Source organism: Panthera onca, chromosome D2 (genome assembly GCF_046562875.1).
Source record: "Panthera onca isolate mPanOnc1 chromosome D2, mPanOnc1 haplotype 2, whole genome shotgun sequence".
In the NCBI taxonomy this organism is placed as follows: domain Eukaryota; kingdom Metazoa; phylum Chordata; class Mammalia; order Carnivora; family Felidae; genus Panthera; species Panthera onca.
In genome coordinates, this window is record NC_138349.1 from 54,588,341 (window position 1) to 54,600,472 (window position 12,132).

The following is a 12,132-nucleotide window of genomic DNA, read 5'->3' on the forward strand; positions in this document are numbered from 1 at the left end:
TAGAAAGAATTTTATTGGTTTTGCTTCATGTTTTTTTTAATCTATGTTATTATTTGTCCTACCAATCCCATCTTTAGAGTGTGTCACCTGTGTTCTCTTTTAATAGGGAAATTCTTTAAAAAAAGCATAGCAGGTTCTGAGAGTGCACAGGTTTCCCCCACTCTCTAGAAGTAGAACATTCCTATGAAAGCTTTCATTAAGCTGACTTGGCATAAAGAAACTATTACCATTTCATAGAAGCAAAAATCCTCTCTGAATTTTTTTCAGTTGGGGAAAGCAGTTTACTAGTGCAGTTTTTTCGTAAAAGACAAGTAGTATGAAGCAAACTTTCAGATTGCAGAGAACCTGTATTTCAATTCCTGGGAGACTGAAGCTCCTCACAAATATTTCAAAGCCACAATACTTATTTTAGGGGTGAAGACTGAGCCCCTTTTAAAAAACCACATTAACATATTCGCTCATTAGTTGTCACTGGTTTATTTTTGCAATTTAAAGTGAACTCACTAGGGGCACCTGCCTGGGTCAGTCAGAAGAGCGGTGCGACTCTCAACAATAGCCAAATTATGGAAAGAGCCTAAATGTCCATCAACTGATGAATGGATAAAGAAATTGTGGTTTATATACACAATGGAATACTACGTGGCAATGAGAAAAAATGAAATATGGCCTTTTGTAGCAACGTGGATGGAACTGGAGAGTGTGATGCTAAGTGAAATAAGCCATACAGAGAAAGACAGATACCATATGGTTTCACTCTTATGTGGATCCTGAGAAACGTAACAGAAACCCATGGGGGAGGGGAAGGAAAAAAAAAAAAAAAAAGAGGTTAGAGTGGGAGAGAGCCAAAGCATAAGAGACTGTTAAAAACTGAGAACAAACTGAGGGTTGATGGGGGGTGGGAGGGAGGGCAGGGTGGGTGATGGGTATTGAGGAGGGCACCTTTTGGGATGAGCACTGGGTGTTGTATGGAAACCAATTTGACAGTAAATTTCATATATTAAAAAAAAAAAAAAAGCAAAAAAAAAAAAAAAGAAGAGCAGTGCGACTCTTGATCTCAGGGTCGTGAGTTCAAGCCCCCACTGAGTGCAGAGATAACTTAAAAATAAAATCTTAAAAGAATAATAATAACGTGAACTCTCTAAATGAAAAATACTTGACTCTATTTGTCTCCCACAGGAATTATCAATAATAGCTATATGAAAAAGAATAGTTGAGACTTTGAGTGTTTATTATGTGCTACATGCTTTTTTTAAGTGCTTACATATAAATCCACACAGCCACTCATTTAGATAACTTACTACTTTTATTATCATTTTACAAATAAGGAGCTACATAAAAATTTAACGTCTAAAAAAAATTTTTTTTAAGTCATTATTCATTCTTGAGAGAGAGAGAGAGAGAGAGCAAGAGGTGGAGGAACAGAGAGAGGGGGAGACACAGAATCTGAAGCAGGCTCCAGGCTCCGAGCTGTCAGCCCAGAGCCCAATGTGGGGCTCCAACTCAGCAACCACAAGATCATGACCTGAGCTGAAGTCGTGTGCTTAACCGACTGAGCCACCCATGTGCCCCCAAAATTTAACTTTTTCTAAGTTTATGTATTTATTTTGAGAGAGAGTGTGAGTGGGGGAGGGGCAGAGATGGAGAGCAAGCATGCTCTTTGCTGTCAGTGCAAAACCCCATGCGGTGCTCAATCTCACAAACTGAGATTATGACCTGAGCTGAAATCAAGAGTTGATCGCTTAACCAGCTGAGCCACCAGGGTGCCCCTTCGCTTTTGTTTTTCTTTTTTTTTTTTTTTTAACCTAAGATCATATAGCTAGCTAGTAAGTGGTAGAGAGGCAGGATTCCATATTTGTAGCCTGGCTTCAGAGTTCACTGTCTTAAGCTCTGTGGTATACCACCTTTTGTATATCTAAGCAATTTGTCTATATGACCTACTTGTAAATAGAAATTTCTCTTGTTAAATAGTTATTTTATTTTATTACCTTAATGACATTTGTGCAAAAACAAAACACAGCAACTTAATATTTTACTTTCTTTTTGAAGTTTATTTTTCCTGCTTTGCTAAAGTACGGTTAGAAACTACTTTTAACCTGGGAAACCACATAGTGTTTTTAAAGAAAGAAAAATAAGTATACAAATTTTAATACTTAAATTTAGAAAACAGAATTTCAACCTCATTTTTATTTGCTCCATTATTTTCTCTTATGCCACGAACACCAACTGGCATTGTGAAAAATGCTATGTTTTTTCTTTTTATTTGAAACAATCTCTTAAAGTGAGCACTGTTATATATATTTGAAAAATTGGATCTTGGCTCATGGTCATAGAGAAAATAATGTTTTTATTACAAACTAAACTTATTCTCAATATTGATTGGTTGTATGTTAAATGTAGCATCATTTGAATAAGGCCACTCATAGTCTTTAACCAAGCAAAAGTTTAGAGTGTAATTACATCACCAAAGTTCTGATTCAGCATTTCAAGAAATCCTTTGACATCTTGTAGTTTTCTGTTTTATTTTTAGTCTGTTTGTTCATCTTCCTTCTTTTGCATCCAGAGTTCTCTAAATTACCTTTAAATCATTTTCTCACTTTTCTCTCTTCTCATAAATTAACAACTTTAGTTCTTTTGTGACACACCACAGCCCTAAGAAAATCTGACTTTGGCATCTGAAATATTTTCCAAGGGATTTCCATTTTGAACATTTAAGTATTTGACAGCTATATGTAAATAATTAGTAGATGTTGTAGGTATGCTGAAAAACATATTATGGATTGCTGTACCTCTTAGTGTGTAATAGCCCAAGATGAAGAAAACAGTGTGACTTTGGATATGACAGTCTTATTTTATGTATGGACTCTGCCACATACTTGATAGAAAACCTTGGGCAAAAGACCATTTAACCGTTCTGAGTATCAGTTACTTTCTCAGTAAAATCAGGGCAATATGGTAAAGTGTCTGGCTCTATAAGTTATAGCTACTTCCATGACTTTGAGCCCTTTATTCAATTTATAAAAGGAGTTAGCTGCTGTCATATATATTATCTCCTTTCTTAGTTTGTATGAAAATGCTACAGAGTAGCATATCCTCTCCATAATTGCTCTCTCCATGCTTCTTTTCTTGCCAGTTAAATCAGCTATAAAAATCTCCTTGTGCCCTCTTAAAGAGCAATTGGCTGGGATTAAATAGCTAGTCCATGAACTGAAGAGAGACGTCTGATTTGATTTCTCATATCTGAGCCGTCCTTTGTGCACAGTGATTCATCTCACCCCTGTGTTGTAAAATCCTTTGAGCCTCTGTCACATCAATCCTAGCCTTAGGCTTGTAAATTGCTAATAGTGTATATTTTGCAGTCAAGAACTTTTATCAAGCTGCTAAGTTTGTTTTGAAAAGTGTGGTAAGTTTGGGTCAAATTTTATTTCACAGCCAGTGAAGTTTATTTGTTGAAAAAAAAATCCTTAAAACAATTTTATATATGAAGATGTTTTGGTGTGGTATACCTGGCTAAATTAGCTAACCTATACTGCCTCATAAATGCCATCCTCTATGATGGCTGGCTTTTTATCACTAATGTGAATAGTGATTCATTTAGTGCAACATAATTTTTCAGGAAACCTGTTTCTGAGTTGTCATTCTGAACTCTTCCTAAGAGTAGTTACTAATCTGAGTTTGGTTGCCCATATGCGTGGTAAGGCAACATATTTACTGTGAAGTTTAAAAATATTGGAGCACTTGGGTGACTCAGTTAAGCCTTTGACTTTGGCTCAAGTCATAATCTCACAGTTTGTGGGTTCAAGCCCTGCATCGGGCTCTGTGCTGGCAGCTCGAAGCTAGAGAGCCTGCTTCAGATTCTGTGTGTGTGTGTGTGTGTGTGTGTGTGTGTGTGTGTGTGTGTGTGTCTGCCCCTCCCCCCTTCTCTCTCTCTCTCTCTCTCTCTCTCTCTCTCTCTCTCTCTCTGAAAAACAAATAAGCATTAAAAAAAATTTAAAATACTACATCCACGATACATCTTACTAGGAAACCTTAATTAAAGAAATGCTTTGACTTCACATGACAAAAAATGAAATGTTTTCCTTCCCTTTTAGAAACATTATTATTCATGTATTTTCTTTTTATAGTATTGTGAAGTTTTTCTGCAATTGTGTGTTTCATTTTGGGGAGGCTAGGAGTTGAGTTGTTGGGGTTTTTTGTTTTATTGTACCTCTCAGATAATCTATGAAACATTTCTATGTATTCCTCATTTCTTGTTTCCAGGTTTTCAGTTATTTTATTACAGATCTAAATTTAGTCCTTTATATGTTTTAATACTTTGTGGTATTGTGGTATGTATATTTGGTTTTGGAGTTTTTGTTCATATAATCAAACAATGTCCATTTTTTTTTTCTTTTTCTCATCTTCTGATCAGGATTTCTGGCAGGTACTGACTCAGCAGCATGTGCTTTAAATTAATTATTCCAGAATCCATAGTAATGCTTCAGGGACAAAGGTTCAGTGCATGCCTATGTCCTTCCCCTGCTCCTTTCAAAATGATTCAGTTCCTGTCACTTTAAATTAACATACTTTATCTTTAATATGACAATGCAAACACTGCATAGGTCCTTGAGAATATAATACCTCTCATGATTTAAAAGGGAAGTTTTAACATCAAGTGTCACACAAAAGCTTAAGAAACTGTTAGCACTGTATTGCATAAGAGATACTCAGCAGTATAATGGAGTCATCTCACCAGTCATAGTAGGGATGCCATGTTCCTGGTTGAGCTTTACAGGAAGGGTGAGGCAATGGTAATTTCAAGTGAAAAATTAATGTTTTTTGCTTCTTGAAATTTCTTGCCTGATAAATACAGGTAAGCAGTTGCTTAGTTGCACTTTGCTCAACTAAATGGCTTAACAGGAAACAAAAGGAACATTTTAGGACTTCGTTATTTTGTTTTTTTGAACTAACCAACAACTTTAACTTGAAAAGGAAGCCAATACACGAGGAAGATCATGAAAGAGAATATATAGATTGTCATCTGGCAAAGGAGAATTTCAAGGACTAGCCTAAGAAGTACATTTTTTGATCTTTGAAGACTCAGACTCTTTAGTTGTAGTTTATGAGTTATTAAAATGCATTTATTTTTTAAAAGACATTACTCTTGGGTTTCTTTAGAGAAATATAAACTAAATCGTATTAGAATATCTTTTTTGTTTTAAAATAATTAATGATATAATTAATGAGATCACAGTGTGCTCTTAATTTTTATATAACATTTTTCCTGGGCTTCTTCATTTTTAAAATGGGATATATTTTTAGAAGTCTACTTACCAAACCCCAGACCAATGACCCTGTTCCTGGTATAGTCAATTATCTTCTGCCTCTCACTGCATTCTGAAACAAACCAACAAATATTTAAATAATTGTGACAGAAGAATTTATTGATAGTCTCAGTATCGATGTTTCTAATGCTGGAAATTCTATTTTAGAATAGCCATGGCACAACTTAGTATGCATAGTACTAAGGAGCATAAATCAGATGAGATGCTTAACACCTGTGATTGAGGTAAACTGCTTCCACTTCTGTAATTATAGCAGAACAATTTGTAGGAGGAATCTAAAAACTCTTCCTTTCCTATAATAATTGTATGGTTTACACTTGAAAATTTAAAATGAGTTGCCTCACATAGGTGTCCCTACTAAAGAATGAGGAGAAGTGAAAAGAGGTAGGTAGGAATTGGTGAAGTGCTTGGAAGTCTCTGGAATATTCGGCATTGGGTAGTCAACCACCATAATTGACAAAAGAGCACCAGTTTTCTTTAAACTTTGACTATCAAGGGTGATATCCTTGTTGAGTAAGGAGTCAAGAGCAAGTTTTACTCTATTATTAAGGATATCTTGTTAATAAGCTTTTTGTATTGAAAATAATAAACTTTTTTTTTTCCCTAGAATAGGTAAATATCACTCATGTTGGTGACACTAGTATAAATCCTTTAAGCTTCCAAAGGTCAATGAGCAGTTACTTAATAGACGAGGGCTTTCTTGCTTGCTTCCTTAACCAGGATTTTGTCCATTGCATGCTAAGTTCCTATTGCCTGTGAAAAGGCTGGAATCATTTTGTTTTTGTAGTAGCATAGAGCTATTCTTCAGATGCAGCTTATGAATGGTGTCAAATACTGAATTACATTGCTGTGAGGAGTATCCATAATGTCTCTTTCCAGTCTCTAAGTTCCACCACTACTAAAGTACGTTGATTTAACTCATGTGTTTGATTATTCAGGTTGAAAGAAGAAATGATAATGTAATCATTAAGTACTCCCAAGGAGAGTGTAGTTTACTTAGTTACCCCAAATATTCAGACGTCTATTAAATATGTCTTTAAATACATTTTTATTTTAGATTCTCTTTTGTTTGAACTTGAGATCAACTGAGCCCCTTTGATTTATCATTGTTGATTTGAAAGCATAAACGTGACTGACAAACCATTACATTTCCAACACGTTCATATTGAACTTTTCCATCATGAAAGAAGATTTGAAATTCACTTTGACAGGAGAGGACTCGGATCCAGACTAACTTCCTTTTTCTTATTATTTTAGCACATTAACGTGCTTTGAGATTATACAAAGTTCTGTGAAAACTACTCAAAGCATTTTATTTCTCCTATTCTGATAAAAGTGGGTTCTCAACTTAGCCTGAACATGCATTTTTTAAAGCTCCAAACTTGAAAAGTTTTTCCAATGACAGATTAGTCTAACATCTATTAATTAAGAACACAACCATTACATTCTTGAAGTGATACTCATTTTCAAAATGATTAAAATATGCTTTTGAACAAGTCATAGCATAAAAATACGCTGTGCACCTACATCATTAACTAGACTTTCCTTCTCAAGATAAATGAGCTGATATATGCTAAGCCCCAGGATTAATATTTTACAATAATAAACTGTTATTTTTGCTCTGAAAATACCCAGTCCCCATTAACAGTTTTAGAAATTGCAAACAGTTTTTGTGCATTTGAAACAATATAACATAATAATGGTTCTGGAGTCAAACTAGGACCTGTCCTGCTACTTCACAGCGTTGTCACCGTGGGCTACTTATTTAACTTCTCTGAACTTCAGTTTTCTCATCTGTAAAGTGCAGATAGTAGTATTACCTACCTCCAAGGATTGCAGTGAGGACTTACAGAGGTGTATGTAATTCAAGTAGTTAGCACAGTGCCTGGCATGAAACACGTGAACTATTTTTTAAATTCTTGATATGTCTTTAATGGTTAGTGGTGTTTAAGGGATACCTATAAGTGTTTGAATTTTAAAATGATTTAAAAATTCTTCATCTAAAGGGCTTCCTGGGAGATGGCAGTTACTAGAACAGTGTAGGATGGTTGGTGATCCTCAGAGTGAAACTTAGTTTCTATGATGCGATTTTTTTCATTTAATAATTTTTTTTCCAAATGAGAGAAGGTGAAATGCTATATTGACTTGTTTTTCAAAATTTGTTTGTGAGGTTGCTTTTCCATGAATTAATAGGAAAGCTTTTTATAACCCATATGACTGAAAACAAGACTACTGCCGAGCTGATGGCACTTCTTTTCAGCACTGATTGATTTGAGTGGCCAAAGTCCAAAATTGAATTCTTAGATTTAGGTAGCAAATAACCAATAATGGTAAAACATAGATTCTCCCATCCAGAGCTGTTTTGAAGCAAGTATGCAGGCATATGTGGTAGAAAATAATAGAGTTGACAGTTTTCCCCTTTGAGGGTTTTGATAATACTTCATCAGATACTGAGAACTGAAACAAACCACTCAGTGGAGTTGTATCATTTCCTTGAAGTGAACGTTACTCCAATAGACTTCCAAATTTTTATCATTATTTGATCAAATCTTCTCCCACATTTTTTTTGGTAAGCATCTTCATTTGTATGCATATTCTCTATAGCCATCTAATTAATGAAATAGGAAAACATGTGCATGATAAGTATTTGGAGGTGTCCTCAGAGCTAACGTGGTTAGAATTGGGACTGAAAAGAGAATGGCTTTCTGGCAGAATGAAGTTTTACAGTATCTTAAGCACTCACCTTCCACAGTCTGTTGCACAGTCATTTATGTTTGCTTGCCTCAAATGCAATATTACCTTTGAAAAGATTGGAAACTCTGAGTCAGGAGAGGAACTCCTAAACTACTCTAAATTAGAAACATCTCGATTTAATTTTATCTGACATAACCTCAAATTCAAGTTTTCTGCAAGTTCAGGTGTCGGACAGGGGAAGAAGAATACATATTTTAACTGTGCAACATTTTCTGTTTGATTGGGAATAGTGTGATTGTTTAAGATTGGTATCTACCAAGGCTTTGGCATCTATGCACCAACTAAATAATTAAGTATGAACATTAATTGCATGGGAAATTTGCTGAATTTTCTATTTCTAACACTCTTCCCCTCCTTGACCCAACCCCAACCTTAGGTAGAAATACTGTTTATCATTTGGAAATGCTGGGCTAAAATTGCTTTTTCTGGAAGAATCATATTATTATCATCAATTGGTTTTTGAAGTACAATCTCAAATGTTTCTTGAGGGATTTAGCTAGACTTTGAAATATATATCAGTCATCTAGAGAAATGTTAATATTAAAGCCAATTATCTCAGTCTCATAAAGGATGACATCTTAATTTAAATAGCAGTGTTGTGTTCTTTACCAGATTTTTCTATAAACCAGAGATGTTTTGAGCTTCTAGATGACATATTGGCATCTATTTTGCTGGCATGTCTATCAACTACTATTTGATAGAAAATTTATTTCAAACTATAGATATTGAGAAATGGGTTTTAACTAGAATAAATAATGAGATTAAACTGCTAGATATGATTTTTCTTTTTGGCTTCATCCAATTGAGTCCTTAAAGGCAAAATTATTGCCTCTATTTTGATCAACCCTATTAAAATTAGGATTCACTGAGCACAGTGAGTATTAGCGAGTTTGAGTTACACACTGTGATTTGCTATAAATTTCTAATTAAGTGTCTCTGCTTACTTAAAAAATAAAAAGATTCAGGATATGATGCAGTTGAGGTCAATACCAGGATCCTTATGAGATTATTTATTTGTTTTCACTTGAGTTCCGTAATTTGTTTTACAGTAGTGAGTCTGTAGTTGTGATTTCAATTTTGAAACATAAGGTCTTAGGCTAAGTCATGTAAATGAATAGTAAAACAGTTAAACTTCCCCTCTTTAAGTCAGCGAGTGCATTGCTTTGAAATATTTTGCGTAATTTTGTTCTTTAAAAGGAAGTAATATTTGTCAGTAAATTCAGTAGAAGTGCTATTCTGATTGGTTGACCTGCATTTTTGCTTTCACAGCCTTATTTTCAGAGATTCAAGTGATTGAATAAAGTTTGATATGTAACTTATAAGATGCATTAAATAGCAGGGTGCCTGGTGGCTCAGTCAGTTAAGCTTCTGACTCTTGGTCTTGACTCAGGTCATGATCTCACGGTTCAGGAGTTCAAGCCCCAAGTCGGGCTCCACACTGACAATACAGAGCCTGCTTGGGATTCTCTCTTTCTCCCTCTCTCTCTGCCCCTCCCATGTGCGCACAGTCTCTCTCTCTCTCTCTCTCTCTCTCTCTCTCTGTCTCTTCCTTCTCTCAAATAAACTTTTTAAAAAAGATGCATTGAATAGCATATATAGAATTGTTGAATCACTGTGTTGTCCACCTGGCAGTAATATAACACTGTATGTCAACTATACTTTAATTAAAAAATAACAATAATAAAATAGCATAATGCTCTGGAGGGTATCTTCAATTATGATGTCTTTTTAAAATACCCAGTTCTGTTAATTTTCAGCATATATACTGAAGTGTATTGCTAGAATCTTCCCTCAGGAACTTTAAGATGAAACAAATTTTCCTTAGACCCTTACTATAAACTTTTTTTGCTAAACTTATATCTTCATGCATTACTTAATCTCACATTATATGGCCTTACAATAGATTTGGAATATATTCTACTTCATTTGACTTTTATATACAGAAATGTCTTCCTTTTAGTTTGATGTTTATTTATATTGAATTTATGACTTACATTGAATTACATACACGTATTAGTATAAATGTTCATTAGTAACAAACAATATAAATAACCACCTCTGAGGTAGTGAGAGAAAGGTAGTGAGAGAGATTATTACCAATCTGTTAAGGAAGATTATGTTTTCCTTGGACATGTCTCCATATCATCCCTAAAGTATATAAATGGTATTTGCCTAGGGAAAAAAAATAACTTAAAATGTAGTCAAAGATTAAACATTATTCAAAAGTGAAGAAACATTGTACTTGACATTCTCAGTTTGCAGAATTAAACAATTGATAAGACTTTTGGAGTAAGAAAAAATACCCAAAAACCTTCCCTCCACTTTCCTTCCTTGAATCTAGAGTTTACATTTTTCTTTCTTTCTTTCTTTCTTTCTTTCTTTCTTTCTTTCTTTCTTTCTTTCCATTTTCAACATACTTTGTGACTTTTAAAAATTTATTCAATATCAAACTCAAATATCTATATTTTCACAGATTCCCTATGTGCCATGGCTAGGTGGTTTGAGGATATCATTTATAATAGAATCAGACCTTTGATTTATAAATACCAGCTAAGAAGCAGTCATACAATGCCAAATAGCCTAAAAATTGGTTCTCTAGTAACTCTCATTTCTTCCCAAATTTTGATGTATTTATTTGATTCTCCTCCTAGCTTTAAATAATTTGAGGGATCAAATTTGATAGTTTTATGGCAGTTTGGGTGTTTTTGACTAATAAATGTCATGGATTTTATAAGAAGCATCTTTGGAGTTTTGGATATTCATCCCACTTTTAAATTCTTAGAGTTAATAAGTAGGTGCTTAATCTTAAATGCCCCTGAACCACTCTCTGACAAGTGGGTGCTTTAGAAAACATGCATGTAACTTCCCCCCCCCCCCCACCCTTTCCTTCTACCCCTGCCATGACTCCAGAAGCACGGAAGAACAATGCTTTAATAAAGAATTAGAAGATTATGTTGCACAGAGCATACTGAAAAGCATGGCTAATTTAAAAGTCTTCTTTAAACATCTTTCTCATTTTTAAGGAGCTACTGCAAAACACACACATTCTTTGTTCTTTCTCTTAAACATATGCACATACATGTGCATACATGCTATCTCTTTCCTCTGTTCTTCCTGACTTTGATACTTTCTATCCCTCTGTCATGTCCCCTCCCCCCCGCTTTTTTTTTTTTGTTCACCTTTCTAGGATCCTTTTTTTTTTTTTTTTTAGTTTCTTTTAGGTTTGTTTTTGTTTTTGTTTTTTGTTTGTTTGTTTTTTTACTTTATTTGTTTGAGAGAAAGCATGAGCACAAGGGGGGCGGGGTGAGTCAGAGAGAGAAGGAGAGACAGAATCCCAAGCAGGCTCCACACTGTCAGTGCAGAGCCTGATGCCAGGCTCGATCTCACAAACCATGAGATCATGACCTGAGCCCAAAATTAAGAGTTGGACACTTAACCAAGTGAGCCACCCAGGTGCCCCTAGGATCCTTTTTCGTTCTATATCTATTCATTCAGATATTTTCAACTTTTTCTTATATGGAGCACATTGGCCTTTTGGCCTCTCCTTCCTACCACTCTGCTGAGTTCAGCAGAGATCTCACATGTAGCTACACAAACAGAAATATTTTCTCCTTCAATGGGACTGAGAGTTGCAAACATGGACATATTCTGTCTAAAGCAGTAGAGGAAGAGGTACCTTCCTAGAGAAAAATCACACTAACTAAATCAGCATTGCAAGGTGTTATTATATATCCCTTATGGAGATATGTTCCAGTAGCAATTCTCAATCAGTATACAACTGAAGGTCTGTTTGGTGACATCTATATTATCTCTGTACACTTATAATCGTCTAATAGTGGAGGTGGCTAAGCCTAAACCTGACCTTAAATACGTCTCATGCAGAGGCTTAAGCTACCTTTTTAACCATTCAGATAATTTCATGTTTATTTATACTTTGGCAAACAGTCATACACTTTGTTAATAATCAAAAGACCTTCAAAAGAAAATGGGCTACTCAAATCAGAAAAAAGCATGGAAAAAGTAGCCCCACTTATATGGTAAATTAATTTATATGGTA

The 12,132-nt window shown here is 34.8% G+C and overlaps 1 protein-coding gene across 6 annotated transcripts in view; it reads left to right on the forward strand.

Annotated features, from left to right (window-relative positions):
• MICU1 (mitochondrial calcium uptake 1) overlaps positions 1 to 12,132 on the forward strand; it is a 248,400-nt gene that overhangs the window by 112,874 nt on the left and 123,394 nt on the right. The window lies entirely within an intron of this gene.